General features: G+C 49.0%; 1 long non-coding RNA gene across 3 annotated transcripts; it reads right to left on the reverse strand.

The window, feature by feature from the left end:
* Positions 1 to 476: 476 nt before the first annotated feature.
* LOC110345150 (uncharacterized) lies at positions 477 to 8,922 on the reverse strand. 3 transcript variants are annotated; one of them, XR_015443390.1, is made up of 4 exons: positions 8,791 to 8,922; positions 8,153 to 8,248; positions 3,660 to 4,131; positions 477 to 646 (listed from the first exon to the last, which is right to left on the reverse strand). It is a non-coding gene; the product is annotated as an uncharacterized LOC110345150 (long non-coding RNA). The 3 variants fall into 3 exon arrangements; XR_015443391.1 differs by having other exon boundaries at positions 477 to 2,738; XR_015443389.1 differs by having other exon boundaries at positions 477 to 4,131.
* Between the last annotated feature and the right edge of the window lie 559 nt (positions 8,923 to 9,481).

The raw sequence follows: 9,481 nt of genomic DNA on the forward strand, positions 1-9,481 counted from the left end.
TTACTGTGTTTTAATTTTAAAAATTCAGGTTTGGGAAACTGCAGCATAAACAACCTTACTTTGCTTTCATTAAAAAGGACACTTTTTTTTCATTAAAAAAGTGGAGAGAGGATTTACTTAGAGGGTAAACTAAACTACAAAGGATTTCAGAGATATATCTATCAATGACAATGTACAGATCTTTAGATTCTTCATTCAAACAAACATCACAAAAAAGGGAGCAAATTGAAGACATTCAGGAAATTGTAAACACTGACAGATATTTCCTAATATTAAAGGATTATTAGAGAAAACAGTCCCCCAGGGGATGGGGACGACTCAACTGCAGAGGCAGCCCTCAGTCAGGCAGGCAGCCGGGCGGGGCCGGCCCAGGGCTCCTGCTGCATAAACTCCCTCTGGCTTCCCCTCCAGGCCTGGGCTGTGGAGCTGCTCTGGTTTCTGAGAAAGGAAAACACAGGATATTGAGATGGAAACTATTTCTTTCTTTCTTTTTTTTTTTTTTTTTTGATGGAAACTATTTCTGTCGACCTCTTCTGGCCTCCCTGGGTGTACGGCCTCCTGGGTGTACAGAGTATTACTGAGGGTTTCCAAGGCCACTCTCAGCAACAGGGAAAAAGGACCAGAGGCTTCCACCTCTGCCCTGGACCTAGAAGACAAGGAAGCAGAGAGATTTAGTATGAAGAAATGGACAGTAATCACTACGCCAGGCCCTTTTCTAAATGCTTTACATATTAACTAATTTTACCTACTCGACAACCCTTTGAAGAAGGTACTCTTCTTAAATCCATCTAATAGATGAGTTAACTGAGCCCAGTGAGGTTAAGTAATTTTCTTAAGTTTACACAGATATTAAGTGGTCCAGCTATAATTGAACATACTCTTCACAACTACCCAGAATGGCAGTGGTGACCTGGGCCAAACCTAGAGACCTCAGCCTTCTCTTCCAGACAGAGCAACTGGGGCCCAGGGCTGGAATTGAGGCTTCCTGAAGCTCTGAAAAGACCCTGGGCTACACTAGAAAAGCTGTCCTGTGCATGAAAGGTTTGTTAGGGCCCCAAGGCTGGGGAAGAGCTTTCCAAAAACAACAGAGTGCCTGTCCTAAACTGTTTTCAGGCAGCAAGGCCTCCACGCCAGGCTGGCCTGTCCATGATTCTTATCGGCTCTCTGAGGAGAGGGAACTCTGGAGTGCCAGCATTCCAACCTCAGGCCGTTCCTCAGGAAGTGGGTGGGGAGGGAAGTGTCCCAGCAGCACTCAGGCAGGGACAGGGCTGGTGAAGGCCTGTATGTGAGACCCAGCCTGACTGGTGGTGGGCATCTGGGTCCCTTCCCCAGGTTCTGGCAGAACACCCTTGAAAAATTTAGCCTGAAATAACATAAGAACTTCTTTCCTATTTTTTTTCCAGGTTTTTGGATGAAATTATATTTTACAAATGACTCATTATTATATTTATAGCTTCTCCCCAAATGATTCAAATTGTGGTTTGTCGCCTCCCTGTCTCTCAGCTCCCCCCAGCTCAACAGGAAGAAGTGCTGTTTACTGTACGGCCAGGTGTGGCTGCTGACAGTGGCTGTGCCTCTCCCTATAATTACATTTGCCTCAGCCCTGACAAGCACCCCAGCACATTTAGTCATGTGCAGCCTTTGTTCCAGCCTGTTGTTGGGAGACAGTATCCGACATTAACTCTGCTTGGAATCTGTTCCTGTAGGAAGTGCATGTGTGTGTGTGGCGGGGGGAGTGGGTAGCCTGAGGTGGAGGGCCTGTTCTGGAGGGGCTGTGACAGAGGGGCCCTTTGTCTGGGGAAAGGCTGGAGCCGCAGGTCCCCCAAGCCCCCTTGAGGAGGCTGGAGTGGGCCAAAACCAGGAGAGCTTCTGAGGGGGCCCTCTTCCTGCCACCTCCAGCCTCTATTCAGTGGTTGACAGGGCAGCGGTGGAAGAGGTGGCACCTACATTTCAGGCTGTGCTAGTGTCTTAGGACTGACCCTTCACAGTTCCCTGTAAAGAGCCACTCCAGCCCTGACAGGAATTGAATCTTGAATTCCTTCCTCTTTTGGGAAGCTCCCAACCAGAGGATAGTTCAGGTCTCCCACCCCTACCTTTCCACGTCTGCTGCTCCCTGCCTCCCCAGGTGTGTGAGAGCATCTTGCTTTTAGGCAGACCACTTTTGGTCGAAAGAGTGGAGAGGAGGCCTCCACGAGGCCCCTCATGCAGTAACAGTTTATTCTACCAGATGTTGGTGGGATCAAAGTCCTCTTGGTCTGCCCTGCTTGAGTACTAAGACATGTGAAAATCCCACAAAATGGGAAAAAAGAACATTCTGGAACTCAAGGTAACATTCTCAGAGCCCAACAACAACACTCTGCCTTCTGGGGTCCTTGAACCCAGGGTGTGGTGATCCCGACACTCCCAGCTGTCTACGGATGGAGAGCTGTGGGGCCACAACAAGCACAGGCCTCCCGGAGTGTCCTAGGCCCTGAGGAGAGACGGGAAACAGGCTGCCTCACAGGAGGATGGCTTCATAGAAAATCTCTGCACAGCCACACCTTGGCTTCGAGGGAAAAACTGGCTCCTTTATGTTATAGATTTTGCAGCTGAATTGTCACAGCTACTTGGGAGGCTGTGTTGGGCAAGGCTGGAGCCTGACATTGTGTGTAGTCCAAGCTTTGGGCCCTGGCTATGTCCTCAGATCCCCTGCTGGGTTCCTTCAGGTTTGCTTCCATTTTCACTTCTTGGCACAGGCTCTGTGAGTGAGAAGGGGACTCAGAAGGAGGTGATGTGGGAGTGGGTGTGGACAAGCATAACGTAATTATTGGTGAAGTCAGTATGAAGCCGTAACCAGATGAGTTCCATCTGGACTGAGCTGGGGCCCTAAGAGGTGCAGGAGATGGTCCTGAGTGTGGCCAGGGCCACAGACCTTGAGTCCCAGACCTCTCTGTGGGATATTCCATGGAGGTGGAGAGGGGCCATTGAGCAGTCTCACCTCAAAGAGGAGGGGAAGGCTAACAGAAGGACCAGTGAGGGCCAGAGGGAGGATGGGTATGAACATATCTGGGCCATGAAGATCTGAATTTGCTTCTTAGGCCTGAGGGAAAGAGAGACTCTTACTGGGGAGCAGTGCTTCCTCCGCATCCTGTGGAACCAGAGCCTGGGCAGCAACCCATCTGGTGGTCAGACTGAGGGGCAGCCAACACTGCCAACTGAGGCCACCTTTGGGCTACATTTTTTATGAGATTTATGGACTTGTAGCCACCTGATGTGTACCGGCTCCTTTTCATTCGTCTTTTGACAGTCAACATATTAGAAAGCTTTGAACATTATTACAAGGTGCCATTTTTGAACATGTGCTCATGGGCTACAACTCTTCTTGCTGACTGTACCCACATTCCCTCCCACAACTCCGATCCTACTGAGAACTCTGCTCCAAAGCTCATCAAGGCAACGCAATGAGCAGCCTGGGGACAAAGGTGGACACTGACTCTGAATAAAAGCTAATTGTGGAGAAAATAAGCATTTTGACAAAATGGGGGGTTCCTGGTACAGACCCAGACTGTGAAGTGCTTTGTTTCATTCTGACTTTGATGAGGATCACCATTTAGGGACTTGAGCCAGGATCTGATCTGAGGTATAATTCTGAGGTACTTGTAGAGAGTTTTGCTACTTACCTCCTTATTTTCAGGTAGCAGTTTCCTTCACTTGAGATGTTTCTTGTTTGACAAAGTGAAATAGAGATGACAAAATCAGCTTGTACACTTTTCAGTGTGTTCAGATCCACTGGCTCACTGGATATCACTAATATCTTCTTCACTTTCTTTATGAGGATATTGAATTAGAGAGATTAAATAACTTGCCCAACGCCATACAGCCATTTTAATGACTGAAATGTGTTCAGAACCAAGTTCTGAAAGCTCCTATCCCAGTGGCAACTGTTGTTTCTTGTATTTTCCATCACTTTGAAAAAGGAGCACATGCCTGTAGCAATATGGGCAGGATCAGTGGAAAGATGACCAACCACCAAGTCTGACAGCAGATGAGGGGAATCTCCTGAGCTTGGGAACTCTGATGAGGTAGTCCCTGGGTGAGCTGTGATTCAGGGTTGTTGAAGGAAACAATTTGTTGACTTAATTGCAAGTCCCACTAGGAGTCAGAGTGAATGTTGTTAATTTTTTTATGGTGGTAAAGCATATATACCATAAAGTTTACCATTTTAAGTGCATATAGGTTAGTGATATTAAGTGATGCATTCATCTTTTTCATAATCCTAAAGGAAATCTCCATATCTGTTAATCAATAATTCCTGCTTCTCCTTTCATGCCTGCCCCAGTCAATTATCATTCTACTTTTTTGGGGCGGGGGTACTGGGGATCAAACTCAGGACCTTGTACTTTTGAGGCAGGTGACGGCACCACTGAGCTAAATCCCCAGCCCATCATTCTACTTTTTTCTGTGAATTTGATGACTTCTTTCCTACATATAAGGGGAATCATTTATTACTTGTCCATTTGTAAGATAGCATACTACCTTATGTTGACTTATTTTTAATAGGACCACTATTTTCATCTATAACAGGGATGCTGATTAGCAGTGCTCCATGTCGGTGGAGGAGGGGGAAAAAAGGAGCAATTGGGGGCTTTGTTTCCTGACTGCCAGGGGTGCCAGATGTAAGAGGGTGTGTGTGTGGGGGAGGTTGGTAGGAAGAAAAGTGTACATAGGGCCAAGAGTTAGCATGGTGGCGCCCGCACCTGCCCCTCAAGCACAAGATCCTGAGTTTGATCCCCAGTAAGGGGGGCGGGTGTTACACAGAAAAATGAAAAGCTGTGCTTTATCATTTCAAGGGACAGCCAGCATCTCTCCTGGAGGTAGATGCCTCTCTGTTGAGGGTTACAGCCCTGTGGAAGCTCTCCCCAGAGAACAATGGGACCCTCTGGGCATGCTGAAGGCAAGACAAAGTGTTTCGCAGAAGAAATCCGAGGAACTTGGAGTTTGCAAAGAAGGGACTTGGAGAAGAGGAGAGAAAGAAGATGGTTTAAGCTAGGATTCAGGGAACAGGGAGATATTTTCAGATGCAAGTTTTGGTGTTTTTTTTTTGTAACAGGGATCAAACTCGGGACCTTGCGCTTGTGAGGCAGGCGGTGGAACCACTGAGCTAAATCCCCAGCCCAGGGAGATATTTTCAAGATGGGAAATGGTGGATGAATTTTCAGGAAAATAACATCTATTAGCAGATTCTCATTGCGTACTGTGATTTCCTTCTATGATGCAAAGCTTGAGGAAAAGCCTGCTGCTTTTCAGAACTGGCCTGGCTGGGAGAAAGCAGGGATGAAGCAGAGTCCAGAGCGATAAGGAGGTGCTGGGAGTGGTCAGCAGCTAGAGGGAATGAGGGGCTATGGAGCTGGGGGAGAGAAAAACAGTGCTAGCATAAACTCTCTGAGAATCCTGGATACCCTGGGAGGGGCAGGTGAGGCAAGATTTGAAGGACTGTGAGGTTAGGAAGACACAGCGATGGATGAGGTCCTTATAGTGGCGGGATTTGGCTTTAGTCTTTGCTAGATATCACAGGCAGGCACAGGAGTTAGCCAGAAGGAAAGAGTGATAGACTTTCTCTTCTTGGAGACCTGGCAAAATCTGAGCAAGACATAACTCAGGAGGTCCCTTGGCTGAGCTTACTGCCTCCAGGATTTCCATGTACACAGGCAAGAGTACTGTTTTCTGATACAGAGACGGAGCTAGAATCAAAGCCAAGCCCAGAACATGTCTTGAACACTGAAAACAACTTTAAATTCATCTGATAGCATAGCTACAGGGCTGTGGCTGTCTCTGTTGGAGACATATGCTTCTTAGATGTCTTAGGCATAGCGGGAGCCCAGTAAGAGGGTCTGGGTGGGCTGTTCCCATGCATGGACCCCAGAGGAGCCTGGCATGGAAAGTGAGTCGTGCTCCAGGTTGCTGGGAATGTTTGGTGATTTTCAGGCCAGGTCCTGGGCTAAGTGTGGGCTGGGGATGGAGCCCTGCCTGGAATCACTGATGCATCCTGAGATCTCTGCGTGGTGGTGGAGACTGTGGTGAGGCCAGCTGAGGACATTTCCCTCTGGTCCTCTCCAGCCTTGGCCCAGAGAAGCAAGGCTCTGGGCTTGTCTGGCTGGATCCCATGTTTGTCCCAGCCCAGTGTCCCTTCCTTAGTTATAGGTCCTAGGGAAAAGGGCCTGGCTTGACTCATATGCTAGGAGTTTGCCAAATGTGTTAGTTGCCACTAAAAGCTTATAAACTGGGGTGCAGGATGCTGGGGCCTGGGCTAGCTGGAGGATGTGCTGTTTAGAAGTTCCAGAAGTTCCCCGCCTGCTGTGGCAGGGGGGATCCCTGCAGAGTCAGAGACAGCTGGCTCTGGGGCCTGGGCCAGCTTTCCCTTCCGAGGGCCCCTCTGCTCTGGGGGAGCTGCGTGTTGTTTCTATTCTGACAGCTTGGGAAAGACCAGGGGCCCTTTCAGGGAGAGGAGAAACAGGGAAGCAGGCCTAAAACACTAGTGAAAGCACAATTCTAGCTTCAGCGGTGCCCTGAGATTCAAAAACATTTTCTACTCAGTTATGAGTGCATGGAGCTTTCTAAAAGGTTGTTGAGGGGGAGATGTAGAGCCTCAGAGCACCGGTGTAAGAAGGCCTTAAAGCCCCCTCATTTTGATTGGAGGCTAATTTGAAACAGAGTGGGATTTGGCAGGGGCTGTGATGGCTTTTTTCATCTGAGGCCCAGTTTCCGGAAAGAGACAGTGTTTGTGATGAACTGATTTCACTAATTCACCATTACACTCCTTCTGCATTAAAAAAAAAAACACAACAAAAAACTCCTCAGTGGTCCAAATCTGGCTTCTTTTGAAAGGTAAAGGAGTTTGTGGTTTCCAGGGTGTTTTCAGTTTGGGGCCATAATTTCTATTTGTTCATTTCAAATCTTTGTTCACCACAGGCTTATAGCCAGGTCTCCCTTTGCACACTGTCAAGCTATGCTTGTGAATGGCTGAGGGGAAGCCAGAAATAGGAGAAATCTGGGAAATAGTGAGAATAAGGCTGGGAAGAAGGCAGGGGCTAGCATGACTTGGAAGGTGGAAGGTGATAGTCCTGGCTAAAGGGAGACATTTGAGCAGCATCAGTGAGCTAACACCAATGGGAGAGACCAAGGAACCTTGGATGGGCACCTGTGTAGGGCCCAGGGCTCAGGACCTTTGTGAAAGCTGCTGAGCTGTATTGAGAAGGTGGCACCTGGTCTCACTACAGAAGGCTCTGAGATGAGCAGGCTTCCGGCAGGGGAAGTTCAGGAAAGAGGAGCCCTGAATGAGGCAGCCAAGAATATTAGAAGAAGGAGCCAGGTGCAGTGGTATACGCTTGTAATCCTGGCATTCTGGAAGATTGAAGCAGGAAGATTGAAAGTTCAAGTCCTGCCTGGGCAATTTAGCAAGACTCTGTCAGCCAATCAATGGTGCTTGGCGTGTACCTTAGTGGCAGAGTGCTGATGGGTTTGATTCCCAGTACCAAAAATTTAAAAAGACAGAAAGAAAGAAAAAAAGAAAGAAAGAAAGAAAGAAAGAAAGACAGGAAGGAAGGAAGGAAGGAAGGAAGGAAGGAAGGAAGGAAGGAAGAGGGGAGGGCAGGTGGCCCTGAGAGAAGAGAGACTGAGCTAAATTGTCAATTTTGATGGCTATATCCTTTTTGGGAAAAACCAACCAGGCTGCCATTTTCTGGACAGACCTTTAGGTTACTTATATTCCCCATCCAATCACCAGAGAGCACCTTTGGATGGAAGCAGCTCTTGGCAGAACCTGTGAGGCATACACAACTAGGGGTGGGGCAACACTTGCTAGGGGTGTACTGGGGATGGGACAGAAACCTGCTGGTGGAGGAGGGGAAAGTCTTCTGTAGCCTGTTCTGGCAGGCACAGTCATGGGGCAGAGGGTCAGGGTTCAGGTGCCATGTCTTTCTTACACGGCACACACACATATACCCCACAGCCGTGCCTAGTTCAGCGTCAGGCAGGCAGGCAATATATAACTGAATCACTGAATGAATGAAATTGGTACAGTATCTGAACATACACCATGCTATCCTCTTGAGTCTCTGTGTTAACTTACATTTTTCTTCTTCAGGATTTAAAAAATAACAGACTATTTCCGTACCTTGAGCTTTCCCCTCCAGGAAGGGTCTTTGCACTGCTGGTGGGATTCAGACATAGGTACCTGAGGTGAGCTTCACACGAAGATCCTCAGTTGGACCTGGGAAGGGAACCCAGGAGGAGGGCTGGGATGGCCCCCAGGGGCCCAGCTGGCTGTGTGGGATTGCAGGGGATGGCCTGGATGGAGGCTGGTGGCAGAGGTCAGGATGAGATGATGCACTAGCAACTTGGTTAATTGCATCATGTTTTTCCTCCATGTGACAGAGCTGGGCTTATGCCTCATTCCCAGCAGATGACCAATAGTGGGAAATCAAATAGAATTTAGTTGTTATCTCAGACAAGTTTTAACCCCTGGAACTGGTTTCTCAGTTGACTTTAGAGCATCAGGGATACTTTTAGAGCCTGACACTGTGGTTTATGGGAAGTATGTGGGGTGGAGAGAGACTCTTGTCTCTCCTTATGCTTCTTCTCCCTTGAGAAAGCTCCTCCCACTCCTCCTGGCCCTGGTTTTGGAAGAGACTGTGCATCCTCAAATCCTCCAGCGTGGGAGATGACTGAGATGATCTTTTCAGGTCTTGTGTCATTACCCCCCCCCCCCCCCCGATTCTGAGTACCCCAAACTTCAGGAGCTGCCAGACTCACTCCTGTGGGCTAGGGATCCTCCCGGCCACGCCACTCTCTCTCTAATATTTAAAAGACCTGTGCTGGTTCTCGGGGCTTCCAATCACACATTCTTCTCATTGGCGCTGTCTGAAAGGCCGCATCAGGTTTTTTTCTTCTTTTTCTTTTTTCCCTGAAAGCGAGGTCCTCTGGGTTAAACACAACCACGTCTCAGCTGTACAAATGGCTGATTTTCACCATGGCCTTTCGAACCAAATTGTTTCTTAAATCGTTCTCTCCTCCTGCTGAGTGTTCTGGGACACTGAAGCCAGTGTGTGGGCCTTCGGCTCTCTCTCCCAGAGAAGTTGAGGGAAAGCGTCAGCTTATCCTCACTTTCGCCCGAAGGGGGCAAACTGGGCGGCTAGAATGGGGCGGGGGAGACCCGGGATGTGCGGGCAGCTGTGAACCCTCGCTTGGCGGCCCTGGCGGCCCAGACGGCGGGGGGCGCGGGGAGGTCCTCGGCTCCGGAGCGATCCGGCAGCTAAAGTCCTGGGCCAGGACGGTGCAGGACGACGCGCTCAAGGGGTTTTGCGCGCCCCGCCCTCGGGCCAGCTCCGAGGAGACGGGCGGGGGCCAGGAGGAGGGCCCATTCCTGCAAATCACATGATTTTCCCGCTTATATAAATCACAGCTTGTTTTTCTCAACTGGCTGCAGACTTAAAGGTGCAGTGTC

This window comes from Heterocephalus glaber, unplaced genomic scaffold, assembly GCF_053883595.1.
Source record: "Heterocephalus glaber isolate CG9 unplaced genomic scaffold, H.glaber_assembly_v1.0 deba00001569, whole genome shotgun sequence".
NCBI classification, from domain to species: Eukaryota; Metazoa; Chordata; class Mammalia; order Rodentia; family Bathyergidae; genus Heterocephalus; species Heterocephalus glaber.